This window comes from Aethalodelphis obliquidens, unplaced genomic scaffold (genome assembly GCF_003676395.1).
Source record: "Aethalodelphis obliquidens isolate GAN/ISIS:26980383/991018 unplaced genomic scaffold, ASM367639v1 scaffold39, whole genome shotgun sequence".
Lineage (NCBI taxonomy): Eukaryota > Metazoa > Chordata > Mammalia > Artiodactyla > Delphinidae > Aethalodelphis > Aethalodelphis obliquidens.
The window spans coordinates 11,152,845-11,172,484 of record NW_020837983.1 but is presented as its reverse complement, the minus strand read 5'-3'; the positions used below and the strand labels follow the sequence as shown (position 1 = coordinate 11,172,484).

Below are 19,640 nucleotides of genomic sequence, written 5' to 3'. Positions count from 1 at the left end.
TTAGCTCGAACCCCATTTTACGCATGAAAAAGCTGAGGCCCAAGATGAAACAAAGACGTGAGTACCTGCCGCTCAGTTATTCTTGGGTTGACAGTGAGTGCCTAGTAAGCACCCGTTAGGTGTCAGGCATTTTGCTGGGTGACAGGAACTCAAGGTAGACTAGGACACAGTCCTTGCCTTCACAAAGCTGACTGTCCAGGGGAGGAGAAGGACACAAAACAATGATTATACAACAGTGCAGGAACACGGGGCCAGCAGTGTTCAGAGCAGACTGCAGGAGCCCAGAGGGGGCAGCCCGAGCACCAGAGCTCCACGGCTCAGGTGCAGGTCCCTTGCTATCAGAGCCTATGGGCTCTGTATAGAAGAAAGCTTGTTTTAAAAATCCTGCCCACTGAGCTACCCATTGGAGGAACATTGGAACCTATGGCTTAAAAGAAAGTGCAGTCTTACAATCTTGGGCATTAAGAAGATCCTAAATGTGCCTTGCATTCGGGCAGATCCTAACGGAGCATTCATATATCTCACTACGTGCACAGTCTCACTGCATGTCATCCCCACCACTGGCCTCAAGCAAGGCAGTGAGCTTTAACGCAGAGGCTCTGACTTCCAACCCCTTCACTGGGCCATCAAATGAGACACATTCTGGCCAAAGTCTCAGGAGAGCCAGATCAAGGGTGGAGTCCACCACCAGCATGAATGGTCCCACTACCCTCCTCAAGGCTCTCATGCGGACCCTCCTTGCCACCTCGCATCCCTCCAGCTCCCACAACCCGGCCCCTACCCCCTTCCTTTCTGCCCCCTGCCCCCTGCAGTGGTGTGTTTTGGCGTCCAACCCAGTCCTCCTAGAAGGGAGGAGAGCAGGGAAAAGGGAACCTGGAAGACTCCTTCTCCGCTTCTGTTATTCCTTGGCTGAATTAGCCATGAGGGCCACTGGAGAGCTAAGCCACCCTAATACAGCTGGTCTTCACTGAACACTCACTGAATGCCAGGTGCCTTCCATACATCATCTCACGTCATCCTCGCCAGAAACTTGCAAGGTAAGTATCAAGCCCCCATTTTACGCACAAGAACCAGAGCCCAGTTTCACCAAGCTAGGAAGTGGCAGAGGTGGGATTCAAACCCCCGTCCGTCTGCTCCAAAGCCCATATCTCCTCTGTCACTACACAAGAGAAAAGGTAAAGGAATGAGGAGCATTTAATGTCATGCAGCTCCAGATGTGGCCCTCAGACCAGCGGACTCAGCATCTCCTGCGAGCTTATTATAAATGCAGTCTCTCAGGCCCCTCCCCAGACCTACTGAGAGGGGATCTGCATTTTAACAAGATTCCAGGTGATTTCAATGCCTATGAGATTTTGGGAAGTCCACCTCTTGTCCGTGGTTCGCAGCCCAGGCTGAACCCTGGAATCACCTGAGGAGCTTAGCAAAACGCTGATGCCCGAGTCCAACAACCGTGGTTCTGATTTTGTGTGTGTGCGTTTTCTTTTTTTTGAATTTTATTTTTTTTATACAGCAGGTTCTTATTAGTTATCCATTTTATACATATTAGGGTATATGTCAATCCCAATCTCCCAATTCATCACCACCAGCCCCCCTTTCCCCCCTTGGTGTCCATACGTTTGTTCTCTACATCTGTGTCTCTATTTCTGCCCCGCAAACCGGTTCATCTGTACCGTTTTTCTAGGTTCCACATCCATGCGTTAATATACGATATTTGATTTTCTCTTTCTGACTTACTTCACCGTGGTTCTGATTTAATTGGTCAGTTTTTTAAAAGCTCCCCAGGTGATTCAGTGGGCAGCAACCTTTGAGAACCGCTGGCAGGAGAAAGGGGAAAGCTGACGGCTGTGGAGGGTCGGTGCCACTAGCGACTTGCCATGCTTTTCCAGGCATGGCAAGGGGGGTGGGAACAGCAACAGGGAGGCCGCGGAAGACCCAGTGACAGGACAGTGACCGTCGGGGTTTCCTGCCCGCTGGTGCGCGCGGTTGGACAGACAACGGCTGCGGAGGGACGCGGGGTAGCAGGCTTGTTCTCAGGAAGGAACCCCGTTGGTCCGGGTGCCGAGAGGGAAGCGCGGGTGAGTCTTCGGTTCCCGCGGCGCCAGGAGCCCCGCCCGGCGAACTAGCGCAGCGCGCAGGCGCAGAGGGAGGGGGCGGGGAGGCGCCGGGCTCGGCTCGGGCGGGGAGGGGTGACTCAGAGGGCGGGGGCGGCCCTAGAGCCGCACCTCCGCCCCGGGCCCCGTCTGCCCCGCATCAACCATCCCCAGGGCCGCCTCCGGGAGGGGCGGGGCCGGCCGGCTGGGCAGGTGAGGGCGGCCCCGGGAGGGTGCGTTGGGACGCTTCTTTGTTGATCGTCCGGCCCCGCCCCAGGCCTGGGCGCGAGCTGCAGGAGCTGAGTCACGGCCGACTGCTGGGTGCGTGGCCACATGGCCCCAGGCGGAAGAGTGCGTCCCTTTCCTGAACCTGGCGTGTCTCTTGAGGAAGCCAAAGTGACAAAAGCCAGGGAGCGGTGGCTTCTGTTCTACAAAGCTCACTACTCGTAACCCATAACTGAGGTCACCCCAGCACTCGCACAGCCCTGAGCAGGAACCACCGTCCGTCCGCCACCCTCACGCCACCTCCAAAGGGATCATGATTTTGAGGCTTGAGGCAAAGCTCCGCGACGGACTTGCAGTGACATGGTCCAGGAAGGTTCCTCTAGAGCTGCCCCATGTCCCCACACCTGCCTGAGGTATGCCAGGCTGAGAGGGCGGGCTTGGGGTTACCTGGAGGATTTGTCAGAAATGCACATTCCCTCGCCTTGTTCCTAGAGCATGAAATTCAACAGAACCGGGTAAAGCCCTGGTATCTGCATTTTAACAAGGGCCCTGATGTTTTCTCGGCAGATGCTTGGCAGACCTCCCTTTGGGTGTCACTGATTTTGAGGACGTTCCCCTGAACATAGATGTATTAACCACAAATGAGCGCTGCTGAATGATCGTAAGTTGAGTTTGCAAGGGGGCACAACTAGAAGCTGGCAGAAGTGGGAGCCAATAGTGTCGACTGGAGATGGAGCAGTTTCCATGACCTTTCCAAAAAAAAAAAAGGAAGCGGGAACCAAGCCAGGGTCACCAGGTCCCCATGCCTGTGTTTAATTTATGAGCACAGGGCAAACTTGAATTGCAGCCATCCGTAGGAAGCTTCTAAAGGCTTTCTACTTTGGTGGTATTGAGTACATCCTGAAACAAGCAGCATCAGATGGCATTTCCACACTACCTGATTTTCTCAGAATGCCATTCCAGCATGGTATGTGGATCTGGGTTATATGCACTGTAGCTTAAGCCTATCCACCACTAACGAGCTTGAGCCCCCAGAAGAGTCTGTTATGACTAATGTCAACTCGAATGGATTTTTATATAATCTCTACTTTAAAGGATGCCAGTCTATCAAAAGAGGATAGAGAAGAAATTCACTGGAAATTAGGTTTAAGAGCAAATTTGTCCCCTTGCTTGGCCAATGTCATATTATCCTGTTAACTGCTCCTAATGAAAAACATGAGTGCATATTATATTTTCGACAATTTGTTTGAAGTGAGGTCTCATAACTCTGAAGAGAGATGGCCTTGGCTTAAATCTCAGCTTTTCTGCTTACTGGCCGGTGACCTTGGGCAAGTTCTTACCTCTTTGTGCCTCAGTTTCTTCATCTGAAAAATGTAGTTGTAAATATTTATTTTACACTTACTACCGTCAGATATCGTAAGAAGAGATTTGCAAGTGTTAGTTTGTGTAATCCCCACTTTACAAATGAGGAAACCGAAGCTCAGGGAGGCTGGGTACCAAGGTGTCCTCATCTCCATCCTTAGTGGCAGGAGGAGTCAGGAGATGGGATTATACTAGCAGAGATGCTGCTGGTTTGAACTAAAGGGGACCAAGAAAGCGAGACAGGAGAGTAGATGGTCAGACTTCTTGAGTTCCACAAAACCAGACCACAGAGCTTTTTGGTTACAAACTTACACTGTTATTCAAGGAAAGGGAAGAAAGACCTTGAAGGCAATTCGGAGATTATCAGGCCACCACCTGGGGTTTAACAGGCCAGAAAGCCTTGAGAAAGACCCCTACTTCCACTTGACAGAGCTGCAGAGGCAGAACCACTGTCCCAGGGAGTCTGGAAAGGCAGAGCGTTGAACCAAAGGGGATTACTCTTGAGCCTTAAGATCTAATGGAATTTGCTTTGCTAGGTTTTGCACTTGCTCGGGACCCATCACCCCTTCCTTCTTTCCTGTTTCTCCCTTTTGGAATGAGAATGCCTATCCTATGCCTGTCCCACCATCGTATTCCGGATGCATGAAACTAGTTTCACAGGTTTGCAGCTGGAGAGGAATTTGCCTCAGGATCACTTGTATCTCAGGTCTCGCCAATATCTGATTTAGATGATACTGAGATGACACTTTGGACTTTGGAGCTGATGCTGGTTAGAGTTAAGACTGTTGGGATTTAGGATGGAATGAATATATTTTCCATGTGAGAAGGGCTTGAATCTGGGGGGCGACAGAGATGGAATGCTATGGACTGAACTGTGTCCCCTCAACATGATGGTATGGAGATGGGGCCTTTGAAAGGTAGTCAGGTTTAGATGAAGTTATAAGGTCCCCCTGTCATGAATTAGCGCCCTTATAAGAAGAGACCAGAGAGCTTACTTACTCTCTCTCTCTGCCACGTGAGGACACAGTGAGAAAGCACCCTCTGCAAGCCAGGAAAGACTCTCAACAGACACCAGCCCTGCTGGCACCTTGGTCTTGAGCTTCAAGCCTGCAGAACTGCAAGAAAATAGATTCCTGTTGTTTAAGCTGCACGGTGGTCTGTGGTAGCTTGTTACGGCAGCCCAAGCTCACTAAGATGCTTCGCAAATAAAAACCCTGAACTTCCTGAGGCAGCAAGGATGCCTCTAACAGACATGGGGAGAAGTCTTGCACAAAGAGCTGGCGCACGAGGTGCAGTGAAAAGGGGAGAAACGCACCAAGGATACCATTTCAAGGCAGGGACTGACTGAGTGCCTACCATGCTCCGGGCACCGAGCCAACCTCCATCCCAGAGGAACACTGCTCCTGGCCCCTGGATACCCAAGGAAGCTGTTGCTCTGGCCGCCTCCTGGCAGCCTTGCTTCTCAAACCTCCCTCCAAGGACAGAGGGTGACAACTGCCCCCAGCCTATGAAGGAAGCAGCTGCACCCAGCAAGCTGGGAGGCCGCATGTGCCCAGAGCAGACTGTTGCCCTTCGTTTAATTCTCCAGGCCCGGACTTAGGCCAAGCATGGAGATGCACCTGCCAGTCTCCAACTCCCGTCGCCTCTCCAAGCCTTTCCCTGCCCATTTCCAAGGTCCCTCCGGCCTCCGGGGCAGTGCTGCCATTAAGAGGGAGAACTGACCTGGGTTTCACTTCCTCTGGAGGAGATGTAAATAAACAGAAACTAATCAGCTCCCGGTCCATCAGCACCCACTGCAGGCACCCAGCCACCAAGACCATCGGTCTCTTCCTCGCTGCACTTGGAATGGCTCCACAGCTTTGGAAAAAACACTGACTCCCGGGCCCCAGCCCTGAGTTCCTCATTTCATTGCCTGGGATTCGGCCCGGGCATTGGCTTCTGTAGATCCCACATGCAGCCAGGCCTGAGCTCCACCACCCCTGGGATCCACATTGCCTGCATCTGTGAAGTGGGGCTCGTGGGACCTCCCAAACAGGGTGTTGTGAGGCTGAGGTGCGAGACAGCCTGGGCTGGAGAGGGAAGGGAATTGTTCGTCAAGGGCTAAGGGGAGCCCTGTGCCAGGCGCCACGCTAGGGGTGGGCTCCTCTGCGAGACCGCTCGGCAGGCTCCCCTGGGGGGTGGCGCCCCATCCTCGCTGGCATCTGCCCAGCTCCTTACCGCTTATGGAGCCCTTCACTCCATGAGACCAAGGCTGGCACGCCATGGCACCCAGCCAATGTCTATTAGATGAACGAATGGACGGTGTCCTTTGACTTCCGTGACAACTTTGAGAAGTAAACCAGAAAGAGATCCTTATCTTCTCCGATCCCATAGAAAGAATGGGAAGTTCAGAGTCAAGGTTCTGTCACTAGCTTTGTGTCCCAGAGACACAGTTAAGGGAACTTAACTTCTCAAAGCCTTTGTTTCTTCATTTGTCAAGTAGGACTTTCTTATAATTCCTTTGTTATGAGGCTATTCTGAAGAGCTGATGAGACAATATGTGAGGGAAACACTTGTAGAAACTATTATTTGATGAGGGAATTGAGGTTCAGATAGGTTAAGTGACTTGCCTACAGTCACACAGCTAGTAAATAGTGAAGCCAGGAGCGAAGAACTTCTGGACTTTTCCGGCTCCCCACATAGAAACGCAGGCCCACATATACTTAAAAAAAACAAACACCAAAATAAGTACCTGGTTAAAGAGAGAAAGATTCAGATATTTAGAGAAGAGATCCTGGGCCTTGTTTGGCTTCCAGGGCTCACCCAAAGGGGAAGTGTTGCAGTGAATTTTGCAGAAAGGACGAATGAGGCTTTGGGTAAAGATTCTTTTTTAAAGAAGGACTAGCCTGGGAGAAAACTCAGAGAAAGGAATAAACAAAGAGTTTTGTTTGTTCACGATGGAGAAGCTGAGAGGGGACCAAGGTGAAGAGGAGGCAGTTGTGTGGGAGAAGCCTTTGCCATCTCTGGAGGGCCTGGCAGCCTGCAAACGGGGCCCTGTGTGGCTCAGAGCACAGCGCCTCAGCTCCCACCCAGGGACAGCTGCAGGGGTGCCCTAGAGCGTCCTTACAACCAAGCTCCGTGCCCAGGGACTGCTCGCCCAGCTCTGGTTCCTCTGCGTGAAGCTCTGTCCTGAAGTCCCACTAGAGAAGGAAGGAACCTGTAGTTACAGACCACCTGTCCCGGCACCTGTGATCACAGGAGGATTAGGTTAGGGCCCTGCCTCCCAGTGAGAGAAGCATTCTCCACCCCATTACACAGGTGGGGCTCAGAGATGCTAGGCCACTGGCCACTTCCCAGGGCCCCTCCGGCCTTCACACGTCCTGGCCATTCTTCTAATGCATGGCTGTATGCCTCCAGCCCCGGAATCCACGTGTCCGCTCTTGCCTGGGCTCCCGGTGGACTCTGGGGGCAGGCTCCGTGCGGGGCTGCCCGGCAGGCAGACTGGCATTACCTAATTGCTGGCCGGCTTCTTTTTTGTCACCTCATTTCTCCAAGCTGCCTGGCTCTGAAAGCCTCCATCTCAGACAGACAAATGAGACTCCAGCCTTGTTCTGCCTGAGCTCCAGCAAAAGCAAGAGATCAGAGGCTGCCGTCTTGTTGGAGAAGCCGCCAGGATCCGGATCACAAAGCACTGGGGGCAGTGGATGTCTTTAGCAGGTGACAAAGCCCAGGCCAGTGCCCTACTTTTGGCTGTGACTTCCCTTATTGGGCTCTACCTTCTGCTGTAAGGTGTCTGGGGTCAGCATTCTGAGCACTGGGACCCTTTCTTCATCAACCAGCCGCCCTAGGGAGATGGACTCTTGTTAGAGCCAGCCCTGGCATCCTAAAAGCCTCTCCTCCCTCCCCAGTCTGCACTCAGGGAAGAAGGAAGTAAGCAGAGAGCACACTGGGGCACGGCCTCAAACAGGCCCGTACACCTGGAGGTTGAAGCCAATTTCCAGCGGCAAGCCTGGTGTGGGCCCAGCTCAAAAGCAGCCTTCTGCCCCTCTGGGCCCCCGCCCAAGGCTGCAGACCTGCCTCTGGATGAAAGGCCCTTGGAGAGGCTGAGGAGAGGCCCTAGGGCATCTGGCCTTATCCTGCCCTTTGCTGGCCGGCAGGTGGGGTGGACAGATCCGCACTGATGCCCTCCCCGGGCTGTGAGCGTGTCAAGGGCAGGATCTGCGTCCCACTGGACTTGGTATCTCCTGGCCCAGGTTAGCATTCACCAGGGCCAAGCACTGTTCTGAGTTAACCCACTAACCCTCGCCTCTACCCGAGGAGGTGCTATTCCCATTTCTCAGGTAGAGAAACTGACACACAGACAGATGAGGTCCATGAAGGTCAGGAATGGGGAGTGAGGATTCAACCAGGCATGGCTGAACGGACTCCCGAGTCCATGCTGTTGACCGTTATACTATAGCGACTCTTGACGAATAAATGATGGATGGATGGATGGATGAAGCGGTTAGTTGATGGCTTGTAGAGAGACAGACACGAAAACCCCCTGTTCAAACTTATTTCCTCTTTTAAGTTTCAGGGCCTGTGAACCTGCTCTTGAAATGCGTCCCTTTGAGCTCGAGTCCGCGAAGCCCCTCAGGAATTGGAGTGATGGCAGTGACTGGCCGTGTGCCGTGGCCGCGGGGATGGCTAGGTGAGGCCTATGGCCTGGGAAGAAGTCATCCCAGCATGCGAGGAGGGAGGAGCGGGGTGCTGGGACTTTCTGCGGAGATCGCTGCCGCCACCGTGATCTGTGGTGGAGCAGTGGCTGGGACTCGGGCTCCGAAGCCTCCGAGCTGGGTCCGAGTGGCTATGCCTCGTACTACTGTGTGGCCTGGGGTGTCCCGTGGCCTCTGGGGGCCCAGTGTCCTCATCTGTCCTCGGGGATACTGACAGCGACCTCGTGGCTAATGGTTAAATAAGCTACTGTTGGTAGTGTGTCTGTCACTGAGTAGGTGCTCTGCAAATGGAAGACGTTATTGCTGTTATCACACAAATTATAGCCAAAACATAAGTCAGTGACGATGACTAGCCCGCTGTTCCGTCTGAAATGGGTTACCGATCTGGCGACCCTATTTCTGGTGTCCCAGGGACCCCACCCCCCACCCCTCTACCCAGCCCTGCCGTCCTGCCGCCCAGGGTCTTTCTGACTGTCCCCAGCCCTCCCTCCTCCCACCTCTGTCCCGGCCTGGCCCCAGCTTCCTGTCACCTGGACTCCATCCAGTCTGAAAGGGCAAGAGCGCACGCGGCGAAAGCAGGAGGACGCAGCCCCTGGAACCCCCGCCCTTCCCTGTATCCTATGTTTGTCTGCTTCCAACTCTTGGCCATCTTGGGTCTCCAGCTGCTTCTCGCTTCCTATCCCTTTGTTCTAACTTTTCTCTCTCTCCCCATTCCGTGGTTCCCCATGGCTCTCATTAAACTCTAATTAAACGATGCAGCAGGTGGCAATGACGATACCCTCTCCCATCCAAGTGCTCATCAAAGGGTTGTGCACGACACACCGGAGACACGGGATGAAGAGAGGCCTGGGCGCTGGGGTGGGGGTGGGCGTGGGGGGCAGCAGGGGCGTTCCTTATGCGGCCATGACCTGACACCAGAGACAGAGGGAAGGTCTGAGGGCTCGCTGTCTGTGCTGGGATAATTCTGTTTGTCCATCTGTCACACCAGGACAGGAATCCTCAGTTCTGTACACCCAGGAGTAGAGGGAAGGTACGAGATACTTAGCAAAGATGACCATGAAAGTCCTGGTCACCATCCACTCCACCAAGGACTAGTGATAATAACTAGCGTTCAGGGAAGGAGTCCTAGTTGACAGAGCCTCTCTCCTAAACTCTCTTGAACCTCACAACCACCCCATGAAGCAACAGAGAAAAATGGCACCATTAACCCCATTTTACAGGTGAGGAAACTGAGGTCTTGAGAGTTTAAATGACTTGCCTGGGGCCTAGGCCACAGGGCTGATCCCCGGAACCATTTTCCCATCCCTTTCCGAGATCCTTTTCATTTTGTGCACTCAGCCTCTGCCCCGCCCGTGAGTCCCTCACTGCACCTTCCCCGGGCTGGCCCTGGGTGCTGGCAGCTTGGAGAGTCATATGCTGAGGACTGTGGCCACCACAGAGCCCGGCCTCAGGCAGGCCCTCCCCTGCTCCACAAGGCTTTTCCCACGCCTGGCCTGGCCTCCCTTCATTCCCCTCAGCAACACTTCCAGAAGGGCCCTCCCCCACCCCCCACCCCGTCATCCCCTCCCACACTCCTTGCCTCCTGTGGCTCCTGGCAATCATGGTCCTGAGCAGGAAGAGCCTTTAGGCCAGCCCCAAGCCCGGAAGCACACCTGCCTCCACCCCTTTTTGTTTTCTCCTCTTCAGTCTTAAGGCTGCAGGAGGCCCCCCTCCTCTCCCTTTTGACCTCTCTCCCTTCTGGCCCTCCAGGCTCCTTCTGCATCAGTGGTCAACCTTCTCTTCAGAATTTCTGGCCTCTCCTCTGCACTGGCGCCCCCAGCCCGGCAACATGCCGTTGTCTCTCCCTTCTTCTTTGCCACGGCATTTTCATGCCACTTCCCCATTTGACCTGAATTCTTAAAAGGATAGTTCACATCAGGGTTTGTCGACCTCAGCACTATTGCCATTTGGGGCCAGATAATTCTTTATCGTGGGGGCCATCCTGTGTGTTTACCTCAATTTTCTTGGGCTGCCATCACAAAATACTATGGACTGGGTTGTTTAAAGACAGAAATTTATTTCTCACAGTTCTGGAGGCTGCAAGACCAAGGTCAAAGTCTGGCAGTTGAGTTTCTAGTGAGGATTCTGCTCCTGGCATGCAGACAGCCACCTCTTCTTCATGCCCTCGCCTGGCCTTTCCTCTGAGTGTGAGGAGAGAGGGGCAGCAAGCTCTCTGACGACTCTTCTTATAAGGGCACTAATCTCGTCAGACCAGAGCCCCACCCTCATAACCTCTAACAATAAACATAAACATAACAACTTAACATAAACATAAACAACTTAACATAACATAACATAAACACTAACAACTTCCCAAAGCCCCATCCCCCCTGCCACCAGAATATTGTCACCTTTGGGGTTAGGGCTTTAACACATGAATTTCTGGGGAACACAAACATTCAGTCCATTACAGAGCTGTAGGGTGTTTAGCAGCGTCTCTGGCATCTACCCACTAGAGATGCATTCCTTTCAGTTTGCAAAGATGGTAAAGGACGCTAGAAGCCAGTAGTGAGAGTTACGATGCCCACCTCCCCACCCCGAGTCGTGATCGTTGTTGACAACCCCAGTTGTGACAACGAAAAATGTCACCAGACCTTGCCAAATGTTCCCTGGAGGACAAAAATCTCCCCATGCTGAGAACCACTGGTTTACATTATTTATTGTATTCTCTTATCCCAGGATATCCAAGATAATTGAATTCACTCCTCAATTCACTTGTAATTCAGTGTCTACTCCTTTCCCAATCTACTGCTTTAGTTAACACTCACTCTACCCTGTACTGTAAAATCATTTGTGTTCATGGCACTGAGTCACACTGCTCTAGTGGAATATTTACCACTCTCTACTTCTGGAACCTATTCTGGCTCTGGAGGAAAGCCCTGTTAGTCGCCCTCCTGATTGCCAGCCTTTCTCTCGCCTTCTTCCTGTAGTTAGATCTGTTTCTACGGTGACTGAAATACTAGTTATTCAAGTGACCATCTTCCTTGCAGCTGGGGCTAGGTAATGGCATCTGAGGGAGAGTCTACCTGCGAGAGCTTCTAGGAAAGATTTACTTTCTGAGAAAGGGGAAGAAGGGACACAAAGAAAAAGCCACATTATTGGTTAAAAGAAAATTGATGTTGAAGCAGCTGCAGCCATCTTGCAAACATGAGGAAAAGCCAAGGAGAAGCCTGACTTATTGAGCCACTGAACCAACCCTGGAATTGCCTACTTCTGGACCTCTTGTGAGAGAACTAATGTTCTTATTACCTAAGTCAATTTTAGTCAGCTATTCTATTACTTGTAGCCAGCAGTATCCTGACTGATCCAGCTTCTAAGACTCTACTCTGTCCCTATTCTCTGGATGATCCTTTATCATCTTCTTTTTTTTCTTTTTTTTTTGCGGTACGCGGGCCTCTCACTGCTGTGGCCTCTCCCGTTGCGGAGCACAGGCTCCAGACGCGCAGGCTCAGCGGCCATGGCTCACGGGCCCAGCCGCCCCGCAGCATGCAGGATCTTCCTGGACCGGGGCACGAACCCACGCCCCCTGAATTGGCAGGCGGACTCTCAACCACTGCGCCACCAGGGAAGCCCTCCTTTATCATCTTTTTCCAGGCCTTCTCCTCTTCCCCCTCCCCGTCAACAACAAGTTGGTGTTCCAAGGCTCACAGTTCTTCTCACTCCCATCATCTCCCATCATTTCACTGACATCCTAGATGCCGATGACTCACACATCTGAACCTAGTGCTTTCCTTGAGCTTCAGACTTAAACCCCGTTGCCCACTAACGCACAACCACTTTGTTATTTCTTTGGTTGGTTCTAGTTTCTCTGCCACCCCCTTAACGTTAAGGGTTTCTCAGGCCTTATTCTTGTACCCTTTTCCCTTTTCTAGCTATACTTTCCCCCTGGTTACTTCATCCATTCATGTAACTTTATAAAGGCATTTCAATACTGAAAATCCAAGCTGATACCTAAAGCCCTGAGCTCTCCATTGAGGACTTGAAAACACAGTTGCCAACTTACCACCTATCCTTGGAATGTCCCACAGAGTGGTCACACCCACATGCCCAGTACTCAGCTCATCCATCTTCCTTAGAAACTGCTCTGGCTTGTGTGCTCCGCCTCAGCGGCCCCACCACCGTCCTTCCAGACCCGAACCAACCAATTGTGCAAGATGCCTCCTTTTCTATCTCGCGTCTTGCAAGAACCACCAGGTCTCTCTAATTTTACCTCCAAAATGCCACTCTTGCTTCCCTCCAGTCCCATTCTCCACCTTGCAAGCAGAGTGATATTTCTAAAATGCAAATCTTACTGCCTCACTTTTCTGCTCAAAATTCCTCATTAACTCACCATTCCCCTCTAGCAGTGATTTTTCAGTTTTTAGCGTAAGACCTCCAATAGATAACAAATTAACAGTTAAATAATAGGGAGGGACATCCGGAGGCCCTCCTGGATACCCAGCTCCCCCTTCCTTCCCCCAACCCAAAACACACATGCATGCATGCACACGCACACACAAGTGCCCAGCGGCACACACACTGTTTCCTACATTAGTTTTGTTTAGACTATAGATGCCATCTAGTCTGCCCTACCTGGATGTCCAGTATGTCCAGGAAGCACCTCTACCACAGCTCTGGCAACATCCAGCATCTACTGGATACTCTCAAATGACATGCAGCTCACTACTTTACAGGATCCATTTCAGGATCCTGTTTTGAAAGTCAAAAATCATTTAAGTGATTTTTGTGACTGCATACAATTTAGGGCCCAGGATAGCCTGTAACTTGGCACTAGCAAGGCTTGTCTTACTTGCCTCGTTAGGACTTGGAGGTTCTTAGTGCAGTTTGTACTTGGGTGTAAACAGAAAAGGGAATGCTTCTGAGCGCCCATTACATCACCCCCCAGTGCTGGCTCAGCAATCGGCTGCTGGCTAAACTGGCTAAAACCAGTTGGAGCTGAGCTGCTGGACTGTAAGACCAGACTGGTATGAACAATAGAAACGATGCCTCTTTTCAGGGTCCTGCTCACCAGAGAGGCCCAGGCCACTCTGCACCTATGGAAGGGACGATGTTGTCACTGAGCTGTGCAGCTCCAGGTTCAAACCCTAGCTCAGCCACTTAAGAGGCATGTGACCAAGATTTGATAACCCCTCTGGGCCTCAGTTTCCTCATCTGTGAAATAGGTTGTCAGTAGGACAAGGACCATGTCTATCAAGTGCCAGGTGTTTACTAGTTTCTCAACCAATGGTGGTAGCTAGGGAACACCGTTCACCAGCCCTTTCCTCATTCCTACCTGTGCTCAGAAGTAGGTGCTTCTAGACTTTATGAATGAATGAACTCGGTGACTTGACTAATTAACGAGTTTGTACATCTCTGGCTCAGGCCCTCTAGGCCCCCTGTTTGTAGACACCCTCGCCCTTGAGGTCAGCTGTCCAGGCAGCCACAGGCCCCGCAAGGGGAGGGAGGTCTGCCATTTGGGGGGTAGCTCACTTGGGGTGGGAAGGATTAGGAAACCTCTGTGGCCACCACATCTAAGCACACAACCCAGAGGGATGTTTTCTGTTGCCATCCTGACTCCCAGAAGTGGCTTCTAGAGGGGTGAGTTCAAGGAGCTAGTGAGAGTGCATACCAGGTGAATGTTGGGTGTCCTTCTGGTTCTGAGAACACTTGATATTCTCAGATGTAAGATGTGACATCACCTTGGGAGCTAAAAAGAGCCCCTCACACCACAAGGACCTACTATGGAGCACAGGGAACTATATTCAATGGAAAAGAATCTGAAAAATAATATGTGTGTGTGGGACTTCCCTGGTGGCGCAGTGGTTAAGAATCCGCCTGCCAACGCAGGGGACACGGGTTCAAGCCCTGGTCCGGGAAGATCCCACATGCTGCGGAGCAACTAAACCCATGCGCCACAACTACTGAGCCTGCACTCTAGAGCCCGCGAGCCACAACTAGTGAAGCCCGTGTGCCTAGAGCCCATGCTCCGCAACCAGAGAAGCCACCGCACCTCAAGAAGAGTAGCCCCAGCTCGCCGCAACTAGAGAAAAGCAGCAACAAAGACCCAGTGCAGCCAAAAATAAATAAATAAATAAATAAAATTAAAAATGAAAATAAACCCACTTGCTTCCAGAGGTCAAGAAGAAAATAACATTAAAAAAAAAAAAAGGATATGTGTGTGTGTGTGTGTGTTTGTGTGTAACTGAATCACTGCTATATACCTGAAATTTTGTAAATCAACTATGCTTCAATAAAAAAATTATAATTAAAATAAAAAATAACCCCTCACTGCATTGCAGAAAGAGATCTGGAATGGGCCAGGGACAAAAAGGGCCCTGGCATCCTCTGGACATGGGGTGGGACCCCATAGAGGAGGCAGCTGACTCAGGTAGAGTACTCAGCACATGGCCTGCCACAGGGTAAGTAGTGCTGGCCTACGTTGCTTGCTGTGTTTGGTGGAGCTTTTCTTGGAAAGAATAAAGGGGTTATGAGTAGAACTGAAGCCAGCACACAATATAACTCTGGTCATGGTACCCCACTGCCAGCGCCCTCAGTGGCCTCCCATTGTCTGAGGGTAGAGACAGTCCTTGAGCCCAGCCTGAAAGCTCCCACGGGCACCCCACTCAGCTCCCTGGCCCCTTCAGCTCACTCATGCCGGCCACATGGCCTCGTTTCAGTTCTTCGAGGGACCCCTTCCTTCCTCCGGAAGTGACCTCTGACCTTGCCTGGAGCAGTCCCAGCAGGGAGCCGCAGGGTCTGCTCACCTGGTAGAGACTTCACGGGACACGGCCCCTGGGAAGAGGAGAAGCAGTAAGAGGGGTGAGGTCTGGGCTTCCCCAACCGCTCAGTGACTCCATGGTTTCCCTGCTCCTGTGAGCCTGCACCTGGTCCTCCGTGCACCCCTGTCCCCGTTATTGCCTGCTGGGGCTGGGGGAAGGGCAGGTGGCAGCTGGGGCGCAGCACCCTTCCCCAAAGAGGAAACGAGAGTTGCTTTTTTTAAGCCCAATTGCTTCACTGCTAGGCGTCAGCAAGAGCGACTAGGCAGCATGCGCACACATGTCTGAGATTTAGGTTTCTCAAGGCCAGAGCTGGCGCCCCAGCTGCCCACCTTTGTGGCTTGTGCATGCCTGCTGTGCCCAGAGACCTGGCTCAGTCTGTCACTCAAGGTGGGAAGGAGCTGTGAAATGTTCACAGGGCATGGGCTAGTGTTTATGAAATGATGCCTGAAAAAATGCTTTGCAAACATTTATGTATTACAGAAGTATATTTCTGTTGCCATTGGAGACTAACAGTCTGGGAAGATTTCCCTGGGACTTACAAGTAGAGTAGGGAGAAAAGAAATGGCCTAGGGTGTCCCCGTCCACATGGTAATTTGCAGAATCCATTAGATGAGTGCCTGGAATAATCCAAAGGCTTTCTGCACTTGCAAGATTAGGTAGAAAATAAGAGCATTTTCTCCAAGTGATGATAATAATTAGTATTAATAGTAATTAACAGTAATGACATGTCAATTCTTGTGCTAACCACTTTATAGGCTGGATCTCATTAATGCTCACTACACACTGTGAGAAAGGACTGTTGTTATCTTCTCCATTACAGAGATGAAGAAACCGAAGTTCAGGACTGCTGGCTGACCTGCCCAAGGTCGCACGCAGCCAGCAGTGGCAAAGCCAGGATGCAAACCGAGGCGACCTGACTCCTGAGCACGAGCTCCAAGGATGACTTTACAAGAAAGGGTTAACGGGCTTCCCTGGTGGCGTGGTAGTTGAGAGTCCGTCTGCCGATGCAGGGGACGCGGGTTCGTGCCCCGGTCTGGGAAGATCCCACAAGCCGCGGAGCGGCTGGGCCCGTGAGCCATGGCCGCTGAGCCTGTGCGTCCAGAGCCTGTGGCCCACGTGCCGCAGAAAAAAAAAAAAAAGAAAGGGTTAACTCAGCAACCAAGTCACAGTAGGCCGGGAGTGTCTCAACCTCTGCTGCACTTTGTTATCAGTAGGGGAGCTTTTTAACAATACCGATGGCATCAGGGGTCTCCAACCTCTGGGATCTAATGCCTGATGATCTGAGGTGGAGCTGATATAATAATAAGAGAAATAAAGTGCACAGTAAATGTAATGCACTTGAATCAACCCCAAACCATCCCCCCACCCCACCCCACCCTTCCCCGGCCCGTGGAAAAACTGTCTTCCATGAAACCGGTCCCTGGTGCCGAAAGAGGTTGGGGACCGCTGGATGACATGATGAGGTCCCATCCTAGACCAATGGGAAGGGGGTGGGAGTTGGGCATGAATACTTTCCAAAAGCGTCTCAGGTTGTTCCCTGGCCAGGGTTGGTCAGGAAGGGCCCCGGAAGCTGCATGGGGGGCAAGGAACTGTCCACTGGAGTGTGCTCCCCGCCCCTCCTGCCCCAGCCCCCTGCCCCACAGGGCCGCTGAGCAGAGGCCAGGGAGGCTGACTTGCTCGCCCTGACCTTGGTTCAGCACTGCCCCTGGAGACTGCTCCGGGGGTCCCTCCCACGCGCCCTCTGACTGACACAATCTACCCGCAGCCAGGCTAACTGGCACAACCCCTGGGCCCAAGAGGAAAAGGAGCAAAAAGCCTCCTTTTTTTTTTAATTGGGTCAAGAGAAAACCAGAATTATAGAAAATGCAAGTCATGGTTAGCACTCGCATCATTTTTCGGGCCGCCGCTGTGCTCTGCATCTCCCACATGTAAGAGCTGGTTCTACAGTGTGAGGGGGTGGGAAGCAGTCCCAACAAGCTGAGAGCCTTGAACCATCGAGGGCGGTGAGGGTACCAGGCCCCGTGCGGGCCGGGTTCCTGCTTGATCTCAGCCTGGCCTGTGGACGCCCCATGAGGGAGGTGGTATCAGGGCCTTTGACAAGCAAAGAGGCTGAAGTTAAATAACAGAGGACAGAGGACACACAGGCGTGTAAGGCGAGACTGGCGCCAGCTTTGCCAAGCCCGTGGGCAGCGAGTGGCTCTGCTTGGCGGCGGCTCCAGGGCGGTGGGGAGCCACCAGGCCCCACCTGCCCCACTCACTTTTGTCCCTTCTCGCTGTCGTATGTGACTCACAACATGGGCTCAGGTGGCCCCAGGTCTGCAGATCTGGGGAGGTCGATGGACGTCGGCCACCTGCTCTCCCCACAAGGCCGCCTGAGTACTCTGGTTTGCTCTGTGTTCTTGAGAAATCAGGAGGGGACAGTTCAGTCTCCTGGGGGCTACATAGAGTGGAGAGGAGGAAGCCCCAGGGCCTGGGAGGGTGGTGTGTGGATTCCGTGGGAGTCCTCCACGTACCAGACACAGCCAGAGCTCAGCCCTCCCGCCAGACGATGCGGGAGAACTCCCGTTCCCTGTCCTGTCTGCCTTTCTGACTGGCTCTCCTGCCAGCTTTTCCACAGGCAGATGCAAACCTGTCAGGGTGGAAAACAGGGGCCCGTGGGGGCCGGGGAGACCCACTGCCAGTCATCACTTTCCTCCTTGCATGAAACAATACTCACTCGTTCGGCTCACATCCTCGAGGTGTTGGGCTGAGTTGGGCACTGGGGCTGCCCGAATACACGGCCCAGGAGCTGGTAGCCTCACGGTTTCGTGGGATAAACACACACAGTCACAAACTGTCGTGCCCCATAGTGGCTGCAGCACCAGAGCGCATACAAAACACAGCGTTAGCCCCGAGGAACGCGTGATTAACTTTGAGGAGGGAGAAGGGCCAGGTCAAGGGGTCCAGGAGGATAGTTTGCAAGCAGGACGTGACTCTGAGCACACAGGCGGAGTCCCACCTCCTCCCTGGAGCCCGATCTGGCCACTCCCACCTTCTCTGGTCTCCCCTACTCAGGATGCAAGCCTCACATCTTCTTGCATCGCACTGGTGCTCTCTTAATTCTGCTTTGTTCGTGATGGTTTTTCATGCATGGCCCTCTCTCTCAACTGGATTTTAAGTTCCTTCAAGTCAGGGACTGGTTCCGGTATTTTCTCTCCCCACAGAGGGCTAAGATGATGTTGAGCTTCCTGGGATGCTTCATAAACGTTACTGAGCTAGTGACCCAAAGGCCATTGGAGGGTTTGAACCTCTGAATTCGACGGCCAGTTCTAGGCAAGGTGTGGGAACATGAATGAGGGCAAAATTAGCCCTCATTGATACCTTCCCTCAGAGAAACAGTAACCTTTACCCTGGAGGGGAGGCAGGTGGGAAAGGTAGCCAGCTTTTAAATGGTTCATGAACTGGCTTTTCGCAATGTACTTTATGACCTAAGTGTAGTCAAATATAATGGCAAAATTAATTTCAAAGTCAAATATCGGGTTGAGGATTATGTGCTGTTTGGAGTGGTTAAAACTGCTGCTCTGTTCTGTAATAACACAGAAGAGGAAGGACCAAGACAGTGTATTCTGTTCAAAGGGCAAAAAGGCCCAGAGAAGTGACATTTTCCCACTCTAGCTTCTAGTTTTAGAGGGAAAAAGAAAGGCAAGTAAATAGCTGGTAATGAAATTACCTTTTACTATTAATTTTTTCAGGGTAACAAATATACCTTATTTAAATATCGAAAGGTACTACAATGCTTATAATAAAAAGCAGGGATTCCCTGTGAGTCCTACTTTTCAGAGGAAAGCACTTTCCACTCTTTCTTTTTCTTTTTTTTTTTTAAGGGAGGGTGTGAGGGAACTCCGAGTGAGGGAGGGGGTGAGGGAGCTCTGGGTAAGCGCACTTTCAACTCGTTTAGACATTTTTCTGGTATTTTCCTCCATAGTTTTAAATAATATATTTCTCAATTTTTTCCCATTATAGACATGTATTAACTTCCTACTATGGCAGAGGAAAATTCATTTTTTGCATTTTATACACATGAGCACATTCTTCGGTATGGTATTTCACCTCTTTTGGATTAATGAACACTCAGAATTTATGTTGCTGTGTCCCGGTAAATATTGTTAAATACTGCTCACAGCTAAGATTCAGAGTTTGCTATAATTACATTTCCCCTCACGTACAGTGTTTTGCTTTTCCTGGAGTTAATCACCATGTTACATTTGCTCGGATTTTTAAGTGCCTCTCACTAATTCCTCCAACTTCTCGTTAGACTCTTCTCAACATGGACAAACACATGAAGTGTAAACTCAGATCATTTATCCCTGTTACGGCATGAATGCAGAGGTCCAGTGCCCACCATCCCGCAGCTCCACTCTGAATGGAGAACTCTCTAGACCTACTGTACCATGTTGCCCTGGGACTTCCCTTCACCTCTCTCCTGTGTTAGA

At 51.8% G+C, this 19,640-nt stretch overlaps 1 long non-coding RNA gene across 4 annotated transcripts; it reads left to right on the top strand.

The window, feature by feature from the left end:
* Positions 1-1,699: 1,699 nt before the first annotated feature.
* On the top strand, positions 1,700-16,227 carry LOC113633387 (uncharacterized). 4 transcript variants are annotated; one of them, XR_003438170.1, is made up of 6 exons: positions 1,700-2,728; positions 2,883-2,976; positions 7,212-7,373; positions 8,227-8,346; positions 14,689-15,208; positions 15,989-16,227. It is a non-coding gene; the product is annotated as an uncharacterized LOC113633387 (long non-coding RNA). The 4 variants fall into 4 exon arrangements; XR_003438171.1 differs by having other exon boundaries at positions 4,698-7,373; XR_003438169.1 differs by lacking the exon at positions 7,212-7,373.
* The last annotated feature ends 3,413 nt before the right edge of the window (positions 16,228-19,640 follow it).